Source organism: Mirounga angustirostris, unplaced genomic scaffold, assembly GCF_029215605.1.
Source record: "Mirounga angustirostris isolate CCGP_5_RB_7025 unplaced genomic scaffold, mMirAng1.0.hap1 SCAF_15, whole genome shotgun sequence".
NCBI lineage: Eukaryota > Metazoa > Chordata > Mammalia > Carnivora > Phocidae > Mirounga > Mirounga angustirostris.
Window position 1 is genome coordinate 6,429,086 of NW_026991723.1, and position 23,511 is coordinate 6,452,596.

At 37.6% G+C, this 23,511-nt stretch overlaps 1 protein-coding gene and 1 non-coding gene across 6 annotated transcripts in view; one reads left to right on the top strand and one right to left on the bottom strand.

Annotated features, from left to right (window-relative positions):
* The window catches only part of JAK2 (Janus kinase 2), a 210,592-nt gene that overhangs the window by 114,865 nt on the left and 72,216 nt on the right, over nucleotides 1-23,511 (bottom strand). The window contains exon 1 of one of the 5 annotated variants that reach the window (XM_064578910.1): nucleotides 22,115-22,275. The exons of the other annotated variants lie outside the window; for them this stretch is intronic. The gene's annotated coding sequence lies outside the window, so the exon portion shown is untranslated. Of the gene's footprint in view, nucleotides 1-22,114; nucleotides 22,276-23,511 lie in introns of those variants that run through there. 5 annotated transcript variants of the gene reach the window in all.
* LOC123850319 (U6 spliceosomal RNA) lies at nucleotides 15,933-16,040 on the top strand. The gene has a single exon (XR_006792285.1). It is a non-coding gene; the product is annotated as a U6 spliceosomal RNA (small nuclear RNA).

The following is a 23,511-nucleotide window of genomic DNA, read 5'->3' on the forward strand; positions in this document are numbered from 1 at the left end:
AAGAGCCAAGATGTCCATCGACAAATGAATGGATAAAGAAGATGTGGTATATATATACAATGGAATATTATGCAGCCATCAAAAGGAATGAGATCTTGCCATTTGCAATGACATGGATGGAACTGAAGGGTGTTATGCTGAGTGAAATAAGTCAATCAGAGAAAGACATGTATCATATGACCTCACTGATATGAAGAATTCCTAATCTCAGGAAACAAACTGAGGGTTGCTCGAGTGGTGGGGGTTGGGAGGAATGGGATGGCTGGGTGATAGACACTGGGGAGGGTATGTGCTATGGTGAGCGCTGTGAATTGTGTAAGACTGTTGAATCACAGACCTGTACCTCTGAAACAAATAATGTATTTTTAAAAAAAGAAGAAGAAGAAGATAGCAGGAAGGGAAGAATGAAGGGCGGGCAATCGGAGGGGGAAACGAACCATGAGAGACTATGGACTCTGAGAAACAAACTGAGGGTTTGGCGGGGGGGATGGGTTACCCTATTGATAGGAATTAAAAAGGGCATGTAGTGCATGGAGTACTGGTTGTTATACGCAAACAATGAATCATGGAACACTACATCAAAAACTAATGATGTAATGTATGGTGATTAACATAATATAATAAAAAAAGATTATAGGAGAAATAAATTATACATAAAGTAAAAAACCAGTAGAACAGATCAATGAAACCAGGAGCTGGTTCTCTGAGAAAATTAACAAAATTGATCAACTATCTCAGAAAATAGGGATTAAATACATTTCAAAAACCACAGCAATACAAGCAATATTTAAAAGAATTAACAAAACCCCTTAATGGTTCTAAATTATTCAGTAATTCATGCAAAAATATATTGACTAACTTCTCATTAAGGTAGGAATAATAACTTATATCTTTGGTGACTTCGGGATGGGTGATTGCACACCACAGGTTCTTCCCCCAGATCTCAAAGAGTTAACTGGAAGGAGACATTCTGCTTCCTCAATAATGCCTTAACATTTTAAAGTTATTGCTAAAGCTGAAGGAGTAGGTCTTTTACTCCCAGCCATCCCAGGGTTATTTGTACACACTTTGTTACTTCTGGAGTGCTTTAAGGACCTTTGTTCCTCCACAGTAAAACTGTGTTCCCCAACAGATCTGTCAATAAAAACAAATGATATCTACTTATACTCACTCACCTGCCATTGCCCTTTTTTTCAATTCAGAACTACAATCTGGGAAGTGATGTTATTAAATGAGCTCTCTCAAAATTCAACACCAGTGATGGGCTAGGCACTAATCCAGGGGTTAAGGATATAGCAGCTGACATAACTGTTACAGTTTGCCTCCTTGTCGCTTATATTTTAGCAATTCACAGACAATTAAACAAAGACAAATCATAAGATACAAGAAAGTAGCTTTAAATATGAAGAAAGTATTAAACCAAAACAAACGTACATCAATTAATACTGAAAATGAAGAAATATATCATCTCAGATTGGATTACAAATCAAAGTTCAACCTTTCATGATTTTCAACATCTAATACATTCAAAGCAACTCAGGAATGGTGAAATTAGATTTAAGTTTACAACTATTCTAGAATTTTATCTATGAAAGCAGCATACCATGAAACAGATCTATTTTCAAAGTGCATAAATGGACACTGCATACAAATGATTTATGTACCGAGATGGAGGAAAGCCTCATATTTTTAAAAAAAGGAATATGCAACAGCCCTATAAGCAATGAAATAATGCCAGAAAACAACAATCATGGAAGACACAACCTATTAACTAAAAATTAAGGGGTAAGATAATCTCTTTTAAAGTTGACACAAAAATTTAAGTACATTATGAAAAATAGTAACATTTGAATACAGCTATGTATAAGTACAAATGAAGCTAAAACAATATTCACACGAAATTATTTGTCTTAAATATACATTAATTTTTAAATGACTAAATTAAGCATGTATCTAAAGATGTTTAAAGAAGAAAATCACCTGATGAAATCCATAAAAGGAAATTCAGAGAAGCAAAAAATGAAGTATTTACAACAAAAAATAATAAAAACATAAGATGTAGATCACCATGCCAATAGAATTTTCCAAGATAAAGAAAATGCTCTGTATCTGTATTGTACAATACAATAACTGCCACACATGTGGTTACAGAATACTTGAAATTTGGTCACCACTACTGAGATATGAAGTTTATTTAATTTTATTACTTTGAATTTTATAGTCACATGTGGTGGGTAGTTATTATTAGACAGCACAGATCTAGGATCTTAGGGTAGGAAGTTAAAATAATTTAGTTCAAGACCAAAATGGAAAGAGGACACAAATAGCCAAAAAATGGGAAAGGAAAATGGTAGAGCAAATACCGACCGACACAATGAAATATAAAGATCATAAGAAGCTGCTTTGAGGGGCACCTGGGTGGCTCAGTTAGCCACCTGACTCTAGATTTCTGCTCAGGTCATGATCTCAGGGTCCTGAGACTGAGCCCCACAAAGGGCTCCACACTCAGCAGGGAGTCTGCTGGTCCTCTCCCTCTGCTCCTCTCCCCACCTGCACCTCCCCACGCTTTCTCCAGCATGCGTGCTCTCTCTCTCTAGTAAATAAATAAAATCTTTAAAAAAAAAAAAAAAAAGGAAGGTGGTCTGATATGACAGATGTCTGAAGAGGGATAGAACTTACATAATTATAAGGAATGAGGCCAGCTCACATCTCACTGTTTGGAAAATTCACCAGGACTCAGAGTTGGATGAGATGGTGAAGCCTAACAGATTCTGTGGAAGTTCCACAGGTAAGCAGCTAATTCCTCTTCCAATGTCCCAAATTTGCCCGTTTCTTCTTCTCAGAACAATGACTCTTTGACTTCCCTTTATACCTTGGGTTTACTGTTAGTAAACCTAATCAGGGCTACATTCCAACGGAACACACCCTGATTGGATAGATACTAAACATAATCAGGGCTTCAGCTTGTGGGGCACACCCTATTCAATTTGATTGGTTCTCCAGACCAACACAAAATTATAACACTCAAACAAAAAGGAGAGCAGAGATGTAAGGACACTGTGAAGAGATATTAGGAAGACCCATTCATTCTTTTATTCATTCATAAATACTTTTGAACGCATTCTATGTACCAGGAAACATTCTATGTCTTGGAAATAAAGCAGGGCATCAGACACAATGGGAATCTATGGACATGAGGCTGGAAGAAATATGGTCTTATAAATAAAACTTAAAAAGAGTTTTACTTGACTGCTGGGCATTGACCACAAAATACTTTCCAGAAAATGTTAAGAATTGAATAATTATCCAAAGAAAATGGAGAAAACAATGTTACACTTTATTGGTTAGTGGAGAAATAAAAATGTTACTACATACTAAAAAAAAAAAGTAAAAGAAAAACCATTAAAAATAAAATTTTTAAGATAACAGCTAACATGGTGTTTAAAGGGAAATGTGTAACTTTAAATACTTATGTTAAGAAAGATGATCTGGAATCAATGATCTAACTTCCTTAGTAGCTAAAAGAAGAAACCAGAAAAAGGAGAAGAAAGTAGGAATGAAGAGCAGAGAAAACAGAGAAAATCAATAAAACCAAAAGTCAGTTTTGGGAAACAACTAATAAAATTTATGTCTTTAACTAGAACGATCAATTTTGGAAAGTCAGAAAAAAACCACAAATTATCATTAGCAGGAATAAAAACAGAACATCCCTACAGATCTTACAGTAATTTGAAAAGGAGCTATAATGATTTATGGCCAAGTGATTTCAACAACTTAGATGTAATGGACAAATTCCATGAAAGACAGAAATTACCAAAATTGATATAGGAAGAAACAGAAAACATGAACTGTATCATATCTGTTCAATGAATCGAATTTTTCATTAAAAATCTATCCACAGGGGCGCCTGGGTGGCTCAGTTGGTTAAGCAACTGCCTTCGGCTCAGGTCATGATCCTGGAGTCCCGGGATCGAGTCCCGCATTGGGCTCCCTGCTCTGCAGGGAGTCTGCTTCTCCCTCTGATCCTCCCCCTCTCATGCTCTCTGTCTCCCATTCTCTCTCTCAGATAAATAAATAAAAAATCTTAAAAAAAAAAAAAATCTATCCATAAAGAAAACTCCAGGCCAAATCAAGCTCACTGGTAAAGTCTGTCAACATTTAAAGAAAAAAAAAAAATTCTATACAAATTCTTACCAAAAACAGAGAAGCAGGAAATACTTCCCAAATTACTTTATTTTATAATCATTACCCTGATGCCAAAATCAGATGTATCACAAAAGACAAATGTTTCTCATGAATATAGCAAAACAACAGAACATGGAACCAGCAACACAAAAAAGTCAGAAAATCAAGACTAACTGGGGTTAATCCCAGGAATGCAGGTTGGCTTAACATTTGAAAGTGAATCAATGTAATTTACTTTATTAACACAGTAACAGAGCAAAAACCACATGATCATTTCAACTGTTGCAGAAAAAACATTTGACAAAAGTCAAAACCAATTTATGATAAAATCTCTGTCAACAAATTAGGAAAAGAAGGGAACTTTCTCAATAAAATAAACACCATCTATAATCTTAAGCTAACATCATACATACTGATTAAATATTGAATGCTTTCTCTCTAAGATCAGAAACAAGGCAAGGATGTCCATGATTATCATTTCTAATCAGCATTGGAGGTTCTATCCAAAGCAATTAGGTAAGAAAAAGAACTAAAGGACAGAGACTGAAAATAAAGAATACTGTCTTTATATACAGACAACATGATAGTGCACACAGAAAATCCATACAATTCTACATTTATTAGAATTTTAAGTGAACTGACCAATATCATGGGATACAACATCACAAAATAAACAAAACCAAAAGTATTCCTATATACTGTTTTAATTATGCTCTTTATTCTATATTTTTTATGCTTTGATTATCTTTGGGCCTTGCTGGTCCTGGAGGGACTGCCCCTTCCATGCCTAACCAATTCCTAAAGATAGTAAAGAACTCCCTTGAGAGCACATCTTTCATACACAAACCAACCAGTGCAGAGCCCATAGCCCCAACCACCTCCTCTATCAAGTTCTTACACTCTGGGCCTTAATCCTCTTAGAAGCAGGTATATCACAGATGCACTCCAACTAGGGACAGCTTCTATGCCCCAGAGCCCACGGAAATTAATCCTCAACATGCTTACCTTGCCTCACCAGATGTGTCCCACAAAAACCACAATAAAGCTTCCTGCCCACATTTTCCCCTCACTCTCTCTGCCTCCTGACTGACCCTGATGTTTCCCCATGTGGCCCCTCTGGGCATGGTATAACCCCTCCTCCTCTTGGGATCTGTGAATTTAACAATTATCTTATCAATGGCAATTATCTCCTGATCTATTGGTCTCACCATACCTGAATAATAAAATCTACATTCTAAACTACATACCAACAACAAACAACTGCAAAATAAAATTTTAAAGATACTAATCATGATAGCATCAAAAATGAAATATGGAGAGATACAGATGATGAAAGATGTTCTAATTTAACATGAGATGAAAAGTATAAAACTTGAGAAAAATTAAAAAAAACCTAAGTAGTTTTTATGGACTAGAAGATTTTAGCTTGTTAATATGTCAGTTCTCCCCAAATTGATATACAGATTTAATGCAATCCCAGTCAAAATCCTATAGGGCGGGTGCCTGGGTGGCTCAGTTGGTTAAGCGACTGCCTTCGGCTCAGGTCATGATCCTGGAGTCCCGGGATCGAGTCCCGCATCGGGCTCCCTGCTCAGCAGGGAGCCTGCTTCTCCCTCTGACCCTCCCCCCTCTCGTGTGCTCTCTGTCTCTCTCATTCTCTCTGTCTCAGACAAATAAATAAAATCTTAAAAAAAAAAAAAATCCTATAGGGCATTTTTACAAAAATTGAAAAGCTAAATCTAAAATGTACATAGAAATGCAAAGGATCTAGAAAAGTCAAAACAATTTTTAAAAGGAATAAAGTTGAATAATTTACACTACCTGATCTCTAGATTGTCTATAAAACTACAATAATCAATACATACAGTATTGGCACAAGAATACGCAAAGAGATAAATGGAACAGAACAGGCAGTCCAGAAATAGAACCACACACATATGCTCAACTGATCAACCTTAGAGTTATAATGGTTTCTTAGATAAAACACAAAGTACTAGCCATTAAAAAAAAAAAAGTGACAACTTAGATATTACCAAAACTGAGTTTCTGCTGACCAAAAAGACTGTTAAGAAAATGAATAGTCAAGATGGGGAGAAAATATGTGCAATACATACATATATCAAAGGATTTATATTTAGAATACAGGAGAAACTCTTATAATCCAATAATTTAAAAAAAGACCAAAATATTTAAACAAATTTAACAAATGGAGATTTTTAAAACCCCAAAACCACATGAAAACCGCTAAATACCACCAGTTCAGTGAGATACAAATTAAAACCATGAGATACCAACACACACCCATTAGGATGGAAAAATTTGAAAAGACTAATGACACCAAATGTTACAAAAGTTGTAGAGCAACTGGAACTCTCACTCCTGATGGGAATGTAAAACCAAACAAGCACTTTGAAAAACTGGAAGTTTCTTAAAAAGTTATCCATATGAAAGGGGACTTTAACTACTTCCATTTTTTTTTTTTTTTTAAGATTTATTTATTTGAGAGAGAGAGAATGAGAGACAGAGAGCATGAGAGGGAGGAGGGTCAGAGGGAGAAGCAGGCTCCCAAGGAGCAGAGAGCCCGATGCGGGACTCGATCCCAGGACCCTGGGATCATGACCTGAGCCGAAGGCAGACACTTTTTTTTTTTTTTTTTAAGATTTTTTATTTATTTATTTGAGAGAGCAAGAATGAGAGAGAGCACATGAGAGTGGGGAGGGTCAGAGGGAGAAGCAGACTCCCCGCTGAGCAGGGAGCCCGATGCGGGACTCGATCCCGGGACTCCAGGATCATGACCTGAGCCAAAGGCAGTCGCTTAACCAACTGAGCCACCCAGGCGCCCTAACTACTTCCATTTGACCCTAGTCTGTATTTCTGACCCTAGTCTGTATTTCAACTGACTAAATTCTTTCCAGCTTATTTTTTAACTCAGACAAAAGACCTGGCACAGGGGGGTGGTAGCATCCTGTGATGGGAACCAAAACTATCCTCTCAAGCAATAATGACTGCCATGACACCAGCAAGACCCTGGGTGACTGACCCCAAGGGGATGATCAACTTGACCTTTCAACTGCCCACCTGCATGTACCCACCTACCTTTGTCCCACATTTTCCTAATATAAATCTACAAGTATTTTCAGGACTTGGGAAACAGTCTTTGAGATGTTGGCCTGCTGTCTTTCCAGTGTTGGCCTCACTGGAATAAATTACTTTCTTGTTTCACCACCTCTTGTCTCTCTGCCTTTGGATTTTGTCAGCATTGAAGGGCAGAACTTGTCTGTTTGGCACCCCCGGGGCTAGATGCTCTTGCACCCATCGGGTGCCGGCTACACATATATCCACACTATGATGCAGTAATTCCACTCTGTGCTGATTTAGCTATGAAGTGGCATTCTTTTTTGTTGCCCTTTCCTCCTTTAGGCTACGCAAAATGAACACACCGTGGTTGGAGATATAATGGCCCTCTTGCAACCCCAAGGTGATCCTGAGGATGGAAGTCAGGGTAAAGGTTGGAAAGAGAAAAAGATAGCTGGTAACTAGTTTCCTAATAATCATGGAGCCACCTGTCCAGCATAGTATCTTCTTTTACTTGAGAGAAACATAAATCCACTCTTGTAATTTCGGTTATATGCAGCAAATTTAAATCCAAACTGATGTGCTTCTCCAAATCTCAACTTAGGTAAATTCTCATAGTAATTTTATTATTTTGTGGATTCCTTGGAATTTTTTTAAGGATTTTGTTTATTTATTTGACAGAGAGAGAGACAGCAAGAGAGGGAACACAAGCAGGGGGAGTGGGAGTGGGAGAAGCAGGCTTCCCAAGGAGCAGGGAGCCTGATGGGGCTCGATCCTAGGACCCTGGGATCATGACCTGAGCCGAAGGCAGACGCTTAACCACTGAGCCACCCAGGCACCCGGAATTTTTTGTAATTGTTTGAATATACTATCTGTGAATAAAGAAAGTTTTCTTCTTTCCAGTAAATAAATAAATATATAAAATGCTGGTTTTAAGAATAATTTTTAGTATATTCAACTTCTTTCCCAACAGAATCAAGTCTCTGAAATAAGTAACTTAAGGAACCACCCTTATAAATATACCAAATTAATTCAACTGAATTACAACCGGTAGAGCTGATTCCTTAGATTAACAAATGGCAAATTTCACTTACTACGTTCTGCTTTGTCTTTTTTGAACTGATAGTAAATCTCTGTGTTGCAATTTAGCAGGACTTATAGCTTTTCTACACTATATAAGGAAAAGAAATCCAAATAAATTAATCGAGTTATGTGAAAAGGGCATTTAATAATAAGAGCAGGGATGCCTGGGTGGCTCAGTCAGTTAAGCGTCTGCCTTCAGCTCAGATCATGATCCCAGGGTCCTGGGATCGAGTCCCACATGGGGTTCCCTGCTCAGCCGGGAGTCTGCTTCTCCCTCTGCCTGCCGCTCCCCCTGCTTGTGCTCTTTCGCTCTGTCAAATAAATAAATAAAATCTTTAAAAATAATAATAATAAGAGCAGAAACTACCTATAAAGTTAAATAACCTACTGTCAAAAAAACAAAAACACCTTTAGCAAATAAATCTTTTCTTTGAACTGAGGCTTTTCCAGGACTCCCTTATCCTGCATTTATGCAAAGTATTGCTTACACGCAAACCCAGTCAAAAAGATACGTTATCTTTAAGCCCACACAGGTTTAAATCAAAAGGATTTCCCACAAAAGCACATTGTTTTTGAAAAGAAATACACCCAAAAAGATATTCCCTCACCAATTTTAATCCTGAGGTCTGATTACTAATTTTAGCAGTTTCTGATAAAAGAGGCTAAAATATTAAAGCACAGCACAAAAACAGACTCTCGCTCTTTAAGCCTGTTGGATGTTCTTAGCTCAAAATCACAGAAACTAGTCAAGAAAAAAGCTATGAATGGGAAAACCTATAACATGGAGAACTTTCCTTCTGTTCCTTATCTACAATACCATTCTAGAAGACAAATGGCTGTTATCTCCCAAATCCCTCATCCTAACCCAATAAGCCTAGAAAATTCTTTGAGAATGGTTTGAGAAAAGCATAAAACCTATCACTAAAGCAGCTGGGAATCATATCTAAACACAATTTCTCACTATTCATTTTCATATAGATTCTAGTTTTGCTTCTACAATTTAAAACAAAACGTATGGCTAGAGGCAAAATGTATGGTATGTGAATTATGTCTGAATAAAACTGTTTTTTAAAAAGTATGCCTATTCTTAGAAGAAACATGGAAAATGTGAAACAATTCCCTCAGATACCTGTTAGCATCAAAACAAACTTTTGCTGTCTTTACCTCTTCTCATTCCTACTTTAGATTTGTTGGTTTCCACCAGATATGTGGCTGCCAGACATACTTTTAAAGTTCACATTTGGCCAATTACATCTAATGCAATACCTCCCTAAACCATAATCAAACATCCAAGTATAGGGACAGCCAAGAAAAGTTACATAACATGAATTGCACAAGGGCAGAGAAAGTCCAATTTGAGCTTCTTGTCAATGGTAATGGGAACATCATGTCTTCAACAGAAATAAATCATCAGTGAATAAGAATCTGGATCTACTTTTCAGCAACTATTGTGAAAAAAAGGTCTCAGATTTTTTTTATCAAATATAATTTCCCACAGTAATGACAAAGAAATACTGACCGAGAACTACAGTAGTAGGACGCTACAGAATCAATGTACCTCTTTTTCTGTATCCCTACATTCCTCAAAGGCTACACTAACACCTGAGGAATGACAGCTAAAAAGGGAACAGCAAGAAGTATCAATTATTTTTTAATCTCACCTACTTTTATTTGTCAGTTTAAGAAATTGGCTTTACTATACACTTCTATCTAAAATAAAAGGACCCTTCCCTAAAAACCCATTTTCTGGTGTCAGTGTTATTTCCCTTAGTTTTTGCTTCTATCACCTCTTTCATTAAGTAGAATTTTTCTTTGCAATACTATTAAAAATGTCTTAATTAGTCTCTAAGCTAACCTTAAAACAACTCTGGTATACATTTCATAAAATATTTTTGTATGGATTGCTAATATCTGGAATATATTCTAATTAATTTTTTGGAATTTAGCTTTCTCTCCTTTAAGTGTATGTTGGTTTCCATTATTCTCTATTATTATTTATAAAAAATTAAAAGTAGAAAAAATGACTTAAAACCAATGTTCACCGAATGGAGTTTATTTTGGAGACTATACCACAATAATCCATAACTGTCAAAGAAATTTCCTGGTGATACAGTAAAATATAAAGTGCTGCTTTATGAATCCTTGACAAAACAAGATAAAATGTCATTATACTGTCCTTACTTATATATTTCTCCTCTCTTTACAAAGATATTTTAGGAGTAAATCAGCCAAAACCTAGATAAAACAGATACGTACCATGTTTGTTAGCTTATGAGACATTCTGGGATTTTTAAACTTGTTGGTGTCAAATTTTCTAGTCTAAATGTATTCCAACACTTTTCTGTTCACATATTGTATCATCTGACTTCATTCACCTTACTTCATGTTCATTTACATATTCAACATTTTCCAAAAGAAAGATGTAACTTTTTGTCTCAAAAGCTCTTCATCTAGAGTAGAAAGGACATAATGTGGACAGATATAAAACAATACATAAAGTGTTGCAGGAACTGTAATAGAATACACAGGGTGAAAGGGCTGTGTACTACATAGACTTACCGCGAAGATCTACCTTTATTACTACCTGGACATCAGGGAAAGGGAGGGATCTCACCTGAATTTGAGATTTCCAACCAAGCAAAGAGGCATAAAGAAAGCAATGCTAAGCACCTAGATAGAGAAGAAAAATAAGTTGAAAGGAAAGTGGATTTTAGATATTTGGAATATGAAACATCTATAAGACAATTACAAGGAAGATTCATAGTAATCAGCTTGCTATATGAGGAATTAAGAATGATTTCTTGGTTTGGGGTTTGAGAGGCTGGGTGTCCAGTGTCAAAATTCACAGAGTAGGATGGAACAGCTTTGGAGGAATGATGAATTCAGTTTGGCACATAATGAAACTGAGTTACCTGTGATACATCCAGATTGAGATATCATTATAGGCAGCTAGATTTCTAAAGGCTAAGGGATACATTATGTGTTTTTGTTACAGATTTTTAAAGTTATTAGGCATAAAAATATATATAAGGTATACAAGATGAGAAGAGGGTTGGAGACCAAGTCCTTGCAGTCCAAACATTTAAGAACTATCTAGAACTATCAGAAATGGGGGAACATAAAGAGGAATGTAGCAGATTCTTGAAAAGAAATGGTCAAGAAGTAGAAGAAAAGCTGGAAGTGTTCACTTTGTAAAAATTTACTGTGCTATATGTATACTTCTGATAAGTGTGCTTTTCTGTATATATTTTAATAAAACTAAAGTTCCTTAAAAAAAAAAAAAAGAAAGACAAAAGTGTCATGAGAAGAGTTGTCAAATACTATGAAGAGGTTAAATAAGATAGAAACAGAAGGGGGGAAAATTCACTGAACTTAGCAATTAAGAAGTGAGCAAAAAACCAGGGAAAGGATCTGAAGGGTAAAGATAGTTTTTCCTTTCGGGGCGCCTGGGTGGCTCAGTCGTTAAGCGTCTGCCTTCGGCTCAGGTCATGATCCCAGGGTCCTGGGATCGAGCCCCGCATCAGGCTCCCTGCTCGGCAGGAGGCCTGCTTCTCCCTCTCCCACTCCCCCTGCTTGTGTTCCCTCTCTTGCTGTGTCTCTCTCTGTCAAAATAAATGAATAAAATCTTTAAAAAAAAAAAAAAAAGATAGTTTTTCCTTTCATTTTGTGTCATTATTTTTATTTCCTAACCTCATGCATGGTTTTCAACTTAGAATGCTTACCCAGCAGAATAAAGTGATTTTCAAATATTTAAATACTCAAAGTTTACCTCAAAAGCAGCATTTCAGAAGTTACTTTCTTAAGATACAACATACCAACCAAACCAAAGGAGTAAATCAAAAAGATGACATCAGGTCCAGAAAACAGATCCAACCCTGGACAGTAGTGAAGTTAAGTCACATGGTGACAGACAGCTGGGCAGCAGGCCTAAAGCACTCAGCCCAGCAAGGGGACGCTGGAAGGAAGACTTCAGAAAAAAGTGGGTACTAGGCTGCTTGCCATGAAGGAGTTAAAAACAAATACAAAACACAACATAGCACTACACACTCACAGAGGATAAAGGAAAACTAAAAGAAAGGGGAAAAAAGGCAATCCCAGTGGAAGAGAACTTGACAAGAAAGGCGATGAAATTACAGCATGCTTCTTGGCTCCGTAACAATGCTCAATATAATATAAGCACTGTCATTGCTTTGCAAACTTAGAATCCTCTACAAAGCACTCAAGTGTTAATTATGGTTACTAGACACAATGTAAATGTTCATCTTGACATAAAAATACAAATGCTGGAGGCTGAGAAGTGAAAGCAAGGGGGTGGCTAAACAGAAGCTTGGAAGAAGTACATTAATCCTAGAAAGTGAGAAATCAAGAAATACTGCCTATGGTTTCTGGAACAAGAAATCAAGTTCTAAATATACTACTTTACCTTATGTGAAATGAATAATTTGAGGAAAGGGGGAGGGGAACAGTGTGTAGGTGAGATCAAGACTGAACTACAAGAAGTTAACAGTCAAAACTAACTCCTTCTGGAGAAAAGGACTGAAGTGGGAAGAATAAAACTTCTCATTGTAATAGTTTTTGCATTATAAGCTTCTGTGTGATCTGATTTTTTTAAACCAATGTCTATGAAATATCTGGGGGGGAAATTTAAGAAGAGAGTAATGAGGAAAAAGGAAATGAAGGTGGCAAGGCTATTCTTAAGGGTGAAGAGCAGAAAAGAGACAGGGTAGCTGTAGATGGTCAAAGATCAAAGGAGAAGATAAAAATAAGCTAAGAGATAATTCTCAAGCTACTGGAGGGGCCAAGAGTGATAATATCAAAGAAAGAAGGGGGAAAACAAACGGGAAAGATGTTAGCCCTAGGACCGACAGGGACAGGACCAAGGGCACAGGAATACAATATAAAAGACCTAAACAATCAGAAGAATGTGACCAGAGATTGGTACAATTAACAGTTCACAACTTCAGAGATGGACAAACTTGAGATAATAACAAGGTTTCATTAGAATGAGGTTATGAGAAAGGAGTACTAGTGTCAAGTTTGGATGACAATGCAGAGTCAAATATATTAAGAAACCTTAAAGTGTCTTTAGGTGAGTTCTTCACCTGGATAATACATAACCTATGATCATGTCAGAAATAAGGGTTTAGAGGAAAACCAGGTTAGATGCCAAAATTTCCCAACTAACAACATAGTAGTAGGCAAGGAGAGGGCAACAGAGGACAACAGGAGGAACTGAGGACGGTATAATCTGTATCATATTAATCTCAAAGGACAAGATTTTTGGTTTTTGTATTAGGGCGATAAATATTACCCTATGGAAGCAGCGATATAAATACTTCCTCTAGACCCCAGGAAAGGCAACATCAGTGAAGGTAAAGAACAGGAAACTAATGCTAGAGAAAACCAAATTTATAAAGGAAAGGGGAATCTGAAAGGATCCTATAAGAAGGACTGGAAGGCAATCAGCTGAAAAAGTAGAAATAGTAGGACAAGAATCTGTAGGAAAGTATTTTCCGGCACTATATGACAATTTTGAACACAATCAAGTCTGTAAAATACCAATTTACAGGAAATGCAGAGAACAGAGGAACACATTAAACTACACCATGAAAATGTGACCAGCAAAATCTAGATTGTGGGAAACTATAACCAATGTAGTTTTTTTAAAAAAAGAAAAAAGACAAGGGATGCAGGAAACATAGACTGTAAAGTCACAATGCATGGCCCTTATTTGGACACTAGTTTTAAAAAAAAAAAAATCCAAACCACTTAAAAAGCCATTTATGATGTATCAAGCATTCAGAAATTTGACTGCTTGCTGAAATTTTAAAGATATTACGGAATTAGGATGTTTTTAATTTTAAAAGGCGTTTTTATATTTTAGAGATGCCTACTGAAATAGTAATGGAAGAAATAATATGATGTCTACAATATGGTTCAAAATAACACAGTAATGGGGAAAGCAGATGGCACAGAATAAGATGACACAGGTAATAAGGGCTATCGCAGCTGAGCGATTAGTGTGTAAGAGTACGTTATACCGTTATGCCTACTTTTGTATGTTCAAAATTCTCCCTAAGGAAAAGCTTTCTTAAAGGATGTTTGTTATACTTCATCTAGCATTTCTTAATGAGTGTTTTCAAGTTACTCCAACAGAAAACTTCAGGAAACGAAGTCCCGGATTTCATTTTGTATTTTACAATTCATCTCACATATATTTAAAAGCAAAAGTTGTGGGGCGCCTGGGTGGCTCAGTTGGTTAAGCATCTGCCTTCGGCTCAGGTCATGATCCTGGAGTCCTGGGATCGAGTCCCCGCATCGGACTCCCTGCTCAGCGGGGAGTCTGCTTCTCCCTCTGACCCTCCCCCGCTCATGCTCTCTGTCTCCCATTCTCTCTCTCAGATAAATAAATTAAAAATCTTTAAAAAAAATAAATAAAAGCAAAGGTTGTTTGTAACATTTACTACAAAAATTTTTGTTTAAAGATTCTGATCTCTAAATACAATAAAGTGGTATTAGGTACTGAGATTTTAAAAAATGGAAAACTTAAAAAGAAACATGTAAAACTGAAACTTTAGATGAGACTAAGATGACAGGGCATTTGATTCCTCCTTGCCTATTTAGTAAGAGTATATTAAATAACTGGGCTTTTTTATAAAAGTGAGTATTTAAGTATATATGTCAAAAATTTTTAAGTTAACAATTGAAAGAAAAGATTTATAATCTAAAAAAAGGCAGAAAAAAAAATTAAAAACAAGGAAAGAAAGTAAAAAATTTTTAAGTCCAAATGTCAACAAATACAATAAATGTAAATAATAAGCCAATGAAACCCACCTTCTAGAAGACAAAGAACATCAGAATGGATTTCTTTCTTTTTTTTAAGATTTTATTTATTTATTTGAGAGAGGAGAGAGAAAGAGTGTGTGTACAAGCAGGAGGAGGGGCAGAGGGACAAGCAGACTGCCGCTGAGTGAGGAGCCTGAGGCAGGGATGGATCCCAGGACCCTGAGATCAGGACCTTAGCGGAAGTCAGATGCTTAACCAACTGAGCCACCCTGGCACCCAAGACTAGATTTCCTTTTTTAAATCAAGGTATACAGTGCTTAGAAGAGACACATAACAAAACCATACAGAAAAGTTAACCAAAAAAGGACATTTTTATCAAGCTGACGGGTGCCAAATGGTACTGATCCCTGTGATTATAAGCCAAACTAAAAGAAGGTAACTACAAATATAAATAAATAAGCAAAAGAAACCCCAATGAGAAAAGGAGCAAAAGATATGAATAGATCAATAAACAAAGAAGATGGTAGATCTCACTTGTAGTTAAGTAAATCCAAACTAAGATACCAAATCATACCCATCAGGTTGCCAAAATTAAGCTGTCTGAAGATCCCACGTGTGGATGAGAAGATGTAAAACCCTTCAAACAAATGATTTTAGAGAGCAGTTAGGCACATCTAATTAATCTGAAGATATAACTATCCTACAAACCAGAAATTCCACTTCTAGTTACAACCCTAGAGAAATGAATGTACTACTGCATAATGTTCACAGTAGCATTATTTTGTAATAATAAAAAACAAATAGTGCGTCACTTCGACAGCACATATACTAAAATGAGAACAATACAGAGAAGACTCATATGGCCCCTGTGCAAAAATGGCACATAAATTCATGAAGTGTTCCATGTTTCTGGGGAAAAGAGCGAGAGACAAAGCAAGAAACAGACTCTTAACTCTAAAGAACAAACTGACGGTTACCAGAAGGGAGGTGGGTGGGGGGTGGGGGAAGCAGGAGATGGGGATGAAGGAGGGCGCTTATGATGAGCACTGAGAAATGTATGGAATTGCTGAGTCACTATATTATAAACTTGAATATAACACTGTATGTTAACTGTACTGAAATTAAAATGAAAACTTTATAATAAAATAATAAAACAAATAACCAAAATGTTCACGAGTAGGAAAAAATGGTATATAAATTGTAGACTCCTCATATATTACTCATAATTATTCATCATATTAATAATTCATAATTATTCATGATTATTCATCAATTTTATGAACTAGAGCTATATATCAAACTGATAAATGAATATCATAAAGATAACTGAGGTTTAAAAAGCAAGTTGTAGCAAGATATAATTATTTAAGGTTTAAACCCATGATTTACTACTACTGTATCATTCACTGATACATGCATGTATGCAGTCAAAGCTTAAAATATGCATGAAAATGATACTAACTTCATGCTAATAGTTACCTCTAGTGAGGTAAATGGGGGAGACACAGGAGTAGGAATATGTAGATGAGCTTCAACTGTATCTACAATGTTTATTTATTTAAAAAAATAAGATCTAAAGCAAAAAGTAGCCAAATATTGATAAAACTGGAAGGCAGATACAGGTTAATAATTTATTTTATTTTCTTAATTTCCCATATGTTAAGAATATTTCAAAAAAATTTTTTTCAAATACTAAAATGAAAAGAAAAAAAAAAAAGGAAGAATATAGCCTTTGGGTTAGGATCCAAGTTTGAAATGGAAGTAGGTTTGAATCCTGTCCCCTGTGATGTTTCTCCAAAATCAGTTTAATCTTTCTGAGCTCAGTTTTTATCTCTTAAAAAATAATAATGGCCACTACACTTCATAGGATTTTTGTAAGAATTAAATGCAATAAATTGAAATAATCTCACCTGGAGATAAGCACTTTCCCTTCTCCTTACACTGCATTAGACAATGCTAGAGCTTTTTTTTTTTCCTTTTCTCTTCTTTTTTCATTTTCCTTGTTTTCCCTCCCAATCATATAGGCAGTGAGAGTGAAAAAAGTATTGCGGGGGGCGGGGCAGAACAAGATGGTGGAGAAGTAGGAGACCTGGATTTCATCTGGTCTCACGAATTCAGCTGGATAGGGATCAAACCATTCTGAACACCTACAAACTCAACAGGAGATCAAAGAAAAGAATAGCAACAACTCTCTGAACAGAAAAGCGACCACTTTCTGGAAGATAGGACGTGCGGAGACGTGAATCCGAGGCGATATTCGGGAGGACAGACGGCGGGGGAGGGACCTCCATCAGCCGCTTCTGACAAGTGATAGAGCCGCGAGGCACAAAATCGGAACTTTTAGAAGTCGTCTCTGCTGAGGCGAAGAATGAAGGGGGGGAAATCGGAGGGGTAGACAAACCATGAGAGACGATGGGCTCTGAAAAACAAACTGAGGGTTCTAGAGGGGAGGGGGGTGGGAGGATGGGTTAGCCTGGTGATGGGTATTGAGGAGGGCACATTCTGCATGGAGCGCTGGGTGTTATGCACAAACAATGAATCATGGAACACTTCATCTAAAACTAATGATGTAATGTATGGGGATTAACATATGAATAAAAAATTTAAAAAAAAAAAGGTCGGCTCTGCTGAGGGAGGACACTCCAGTGGCTAAGCGGGGGGTGGAACCCTCGTGGGAGAGTGTGGTCTCAGGACCCTCGGGGTCACAGAAAGACCGGGGCTGCCTGAGTGCGGCAGAGCTCACAGGTATCGGAGCAGGGAAGCCGGCTGCAGAGACGGAGCCGAGGCACGGGCTCTCAGCTCAGGGTTGCCATAAACCATGATCCGCGGCACAGTCGGGCCACTGCTTCTCCAGCAGGGACCCAACAAGCAGCAGATCCGGGGAGACTCCCCTTCCTCCTCTGGGAGGAGTGACGCGGGAGCGCACCGCAGGGATCTGCTGGGTTTGGAGACTCCAGACTGGGTCGTGTGCCAGAGACAGAAACGCTCGGTCACAGGCTGGGGGGAGCACAGAGTGCAGCAGGGGACCGGGGAGACAGGAGTGACTGACTGCTTTTCTCTGGGGGCTCACTGAGGAGTGGGGCCCCGAGTTCCTGGCTCCTCCGGGGCTGATACTTGGGAGGCCGCCATTTACACTCTCCGCCTCCAAAGCTGTACGGAAAACTTGCAGGGAACAAAAGCTCCCGAGAGCAAACCCTAGCAGATTACTTAGCTCAGACCGGGCAAAGGCGGGGCAATTCCACCTCTGGCAAAGACATCTGGGAACCACGGCAATAAGCCCCTCCCCCAGAAGATCAGCGAGAACAGCCAGCCAAGACCAAGTTTACCGATCAATGAGAATGGCAGAACTCCAGCGCTAGGGGAATAATGCACATAGAATGCATGGCTTTTTTACCATGATTCTTTAGTCTTTCAAAGTTAATTTTTTTTTAACTTTCTTTTTTTTTCTGATTTTTTTTTTCCCTTTTTCAACCAACATCTTATCAATTCCTTCTTTAAAAAAACATTTTTATTTTTCATTTTTAGAGTCATATTCTATACCTTCATAGTAGTTACCCTTATTTTTGGCACATATATATAAGTTGTTCTCTCTTTAAAATTTTGAGATGGTTTCCTCTTAACAGATCAAAATATACACTAAATCTCTAGTGTATGGTTTTGTTCTACTCTCCTGCCTGAAAACATTCTCTCCCTTTTTTTTCTTTTTAAATCCTCTTTTCTTTTTTCAAACTTCTTAACAATTCCTTTTATAAAATTTTTATATAATTTTCATCTTTACAGTCATATTCATCATATCAACCCTTATTTTTGTACATATATAAGTTTCTCTTTCTTTAAAATTTTGGGAAGCACTATCTTTTAACGGACCAAAATACACCCAAAATCTAGTGCGTGGCACTGATCTATGTACCAGCCTGATCATATTTGATCATATTCTGTTTTCTTGTTTTGTTTTGTGCTGGTTTTTTTTTTCCTGTTTTTATCTTTTTCTTTTTTTTTTGCTTTTTCTTTTTTCTTTCTTTCCCTTTCTTTTTCCCCCGGCTTCAGGTCTTTTCTGATTTGTTTAGAGTATATTTTCTGGGGATATTGTTACCCTGTTAGCATTTTGTTCTCTCATTAATCTATTCTCCTCTGGACAAAATGACAAGTTGGAAAAAATCACCTCAACAAAAAGAACGAGAGGTAGTACCGACTGCCAGGGACCTACTCAAAATGGACATTAGTACGATGTCGGATCTAGAGTTCAGAATCATCACTTTAAAGATACTAGCTGGGCTTGAAAAAAGCATGTAAGTTATTAGAGAAACCCTTTCTGGAGAAATAAAAGAACTAAAATCTAACCAAGTCAAAATCAAAAAGGCTACGAATGAGGTGCAATCAAAAATGAAGGTGCTAACTGCTAGGATAAATGAGGCAGAAGACAGAATCAGTGATATAGAAGACCAAATGATGGAAAATAAAGAAGTTGAGAAAAAGAGAGATAAACAACTACTGGATCACGAGGGCAGAATTCGAGAGATAAGCGATACCACAGGACAAAACAACATTAGAATAATTGGGATCCCAGAAGAAGAAGAGAGAGGGGGGCAAAAAGTATAATGGAGCAAATTATACCAGAGAACTTCCCTAATTTGGGAAAGGAACAGGCATCAAAACTCAGGAGGCACAGAGAACCCCCCTCAAAACCAATAAAAATAGGTGAACACTCTGAAATCTAATAGTAAAACTTACAAGTCTCAGAGACAAAGAGAAAATCCTGAAAGCAGCTCGGGAGAAGAGATATGTAACCTACAATGGTAGAAACATTAGACTGGCAACAGGCCTATCCACAGAGACCTGGCAGGCCAGAAAGGACTGGCAGGATCTATTCAGAGCACTAAATGAGAAAAATATGAAGCCAAGAATACTATATCCAGCTAGGCTGTCATTGAAAATAGAAGGAGAGATAAAAAGCTTCCAGGACAAACAAAAACTAAAGGAATTTGCAAACACAAAACCAGCCCTACAAGAAATCTTGAAAGGGGTCCTCTAAGCAAAGAGAGAGCCTAAAAGCAACACAGACCAGAAAGGAACACAGACAATATACAGTAACAGTCACCTTACAGGCAACACAATGGCACTAAATTCCTATCGTTCATGGTCACCCTGAATGTAAATGGGCTAAGTGCCCCAATCAAAAGACACAGGCTATCAGACTGGATTAAAAAACAAGACCCATCGATATGCTGTCTGCAAGAGACTCATTTTAGACCCAAGCACACCCCCAGATTGAAAGTGAGGGGGTGGAAAACCATTTACCATGCTAATGGACACCAAAGGAAAGCTGGGGTGGCAATCCTTATATCAGGCAAATTAGATTTTAAACCAAAGACTGTAATAAGAGATGAGGAAGGACAATATATCATACTTAAAGGGTCTATCCAACAAGAAGATCTAACAATTGTAAAGATCTATGCCCCTAACATGAGAGCAGGCAAGTATATAAGCCAATTAAGAACAAAAGCAAAGAAACACATTGACAACAATACAATAATAGTGGGGGACTTTAACACCCCCCTCACTGAAATGGACAGATCATCTAAGCAAAAGATCAACAAGGAAATAAAGACTTTAAATGACACACTGGACCAAATGGACTTCACAGACATATTCAGAACATTCCATCCCAAAGCAATGGAACACACATTCTTCTCTAGTGCCCATGGAACATTCTCCAGAATTGATCACATCCTAGGTCATAAATCAGGTCTCAACTGGTACCAAAAGATTGGGATCATTCCCTGCCTATTTTCAGACCACAACGCTTTGAAACTAGAACTCAATCACAACAGGAAAGTCGGAAAGAACTCAAATACATGGAGGCTAAAGAGCACACTACTAAAGAATGAATGGGTCAACCAGAAAATTAAAGAATTAAAAAAACTCATGGAACCCAATGAAAATGAAAACACAACTGTTCCAACTCTTTGGGATGCAGCAAAAGCAGTCCTAAGAGGCAAGTATATAGCAATACAAGCCTTTCTCAAGAAACAAGAAAGGTCTCAAGTACACAACCTAACCCTACACCTAAAGGAGCTGGAGAAAGAACAGCAAATAAAGCCTAAACCCAGCAGGAGAAGAGAAATAATAAAGATCAGAGCAGAAATCAATGACATAGAAACCAAAAGAACAGTAGAACAGATCAACGAAACTAGGAGCTGGTTCTTTGAAAGAATTAACAAGATTGATAAAGCCCTGGCCAGACTTAGCAAAAAGAAAAGAGAAATGACCCAAATCATCAAAATCATGAATGAAAGAGGAGAGATCACAACCAACACCAAAGAAATACAAACAATCATAAGAACATATTATGAACAACTACATGCCAGCAAATTAGATAACCTGGAAGAAATGGATGCATTCCTAGAGATGTATCAACTACCAAAACTGAACCAGGAAGAAATAGAAAATCTGAACAGACCTATAACCACTAAGGAAATTGAAGCAGTCATCAAAAATCTCCCAAAAAACAAAAGCCCAGGGCCAGAGGGCTTCCCAGGGAAATTCTACCAAACATTTCAAGAAGAATTAATACCTATTCTTCTGAAACTGTTCCAAAAAATAGAAATGGAAGGAAAACTTCCAAACTCGTTTTATGAGGCCACCACTACCTTGACCCTCAAACCAGACAAAGACCCCCATCAAAAAGGAGAATTACAGACCAATATCCTTGATGAACATGGATGCAAAAATTCTAACCAAAATACTAGCCAACAGGATCCAACAGTACATTAAAAGGATTATTCACCACGACCAAGTGGGATTTATCCCTGGCCTGCAAGGTTGGTCCAACATCCGCAAATCAATCAACGTGATACAATACATTAACAAAAGAAAGAACAAGAATCATACGATCCTCTCAATAGATGCAGAAAAAGCATTTGACAAAGTACAGCATCCTTTCTTGATCAAAACTCTTCAGAGTATAGGGATCGAGGGTACATACCTTAATATCATAAAAGCCATCTATGAAAAACCTACAGCGAATATCATTCTCAGTGGGGAAAAACTGAGAGCTTTCCCCATAAGGTCAGGAACACGGCAGGGATGTCCACTATCACCACTGTTGTTCAACATAGTATTAGAAGTCCTAGCCACAGGGCGTCTGGGTGGCTCAGTTGGTTAAGCGACTGCCTTCAGCTCAGGTCATGATCCTGGAGTCCCGGGATCGAGTCCCGCATCGGGCTCCCTGCTCGGCAGGGAGTCTACTTCTCCCTCTCCAACTCCCCGTTTGTGTTCCCTCTCTCGCTGTGTCTTTCTCTGTCAAATAAATAAATAAAATCTTTAAAAAAAAAAAAAAAAAAAAAGAAGTCCTAGCCACAGCAATCAGACAACAAAAAGAAATAAAAGGCATCCAAATCGGCAAAGAAGAAGTCAAACTCTCACTCTTTGCAGATGATATGATACTTTATGTGGAAAACCCAAAACACTCCACCCCAAAACTGCTAGAACTCATACAGGAATTCAGTAAAGTGGCAGGATATAAAATCAATGCACAGAAATCAGTGGCATTCCTATACACCAACAACAAGACAGAAGAAAGAGAAATTAAGGAGTCGATCCCATTTACAATTGCACCCAAAACCATAAGATACCTAGGAATAAATCTAACCAAAGAGACAAAGGATCTGTACTCAGAAAACTATAAAATACTCATGAAAGAAATTGAGGAAGACACAAAGAAATGGAAAAACGTGCCATGCTCATGGATTGGAAGAACAAATACTGTGAAGATGTCAATGCTACCTAGAGCAATCTACACATTCAATGCAATCCCCATCAAAATACCATCCACTTTTTTCAAAGAAATGGAACAAATAATCCTAAAATTTGTATGGAACCAGAAAAGACCCCGCATAGCCAGAGGAATGCTGAAACAGAAAAGCAAAGCTGGCGGCATCACAATTCCGGACTTCCAGCTCTATTATAAAGCTGTCATCATCAAGGCAGTATGGTCCTGGCACAAAAACAGACACATAGATCAATGGAACAGAACTGAGAGCCCAGAAATGGACCCTCAACTCTATGGTCAACTCATCTTCAACAAAGCAGGAAAGAATGTCCAATGGGAAAAAGACAGGCTCTTCAACAAATGGTGTTGGGAAAATGTGACAGCCACATGCAAAAGAATGAAACTGGGCCATTTCCTTTCACCACACACAAAAATAGACTCAAAATGGATGAAAGACCTAAATGTGAGACAGGAGTCCATCAAAATCCTAAAGGAGAACACAGGCAGCAACCTCTTCGACCTCAGCCGCAGCAACTTCTTCCTAGAAACATCGCCAAAGGCAAGGGAAGCAAGGGCAAAAATGAACTATTGGGACTTCATCAAGATAAAAA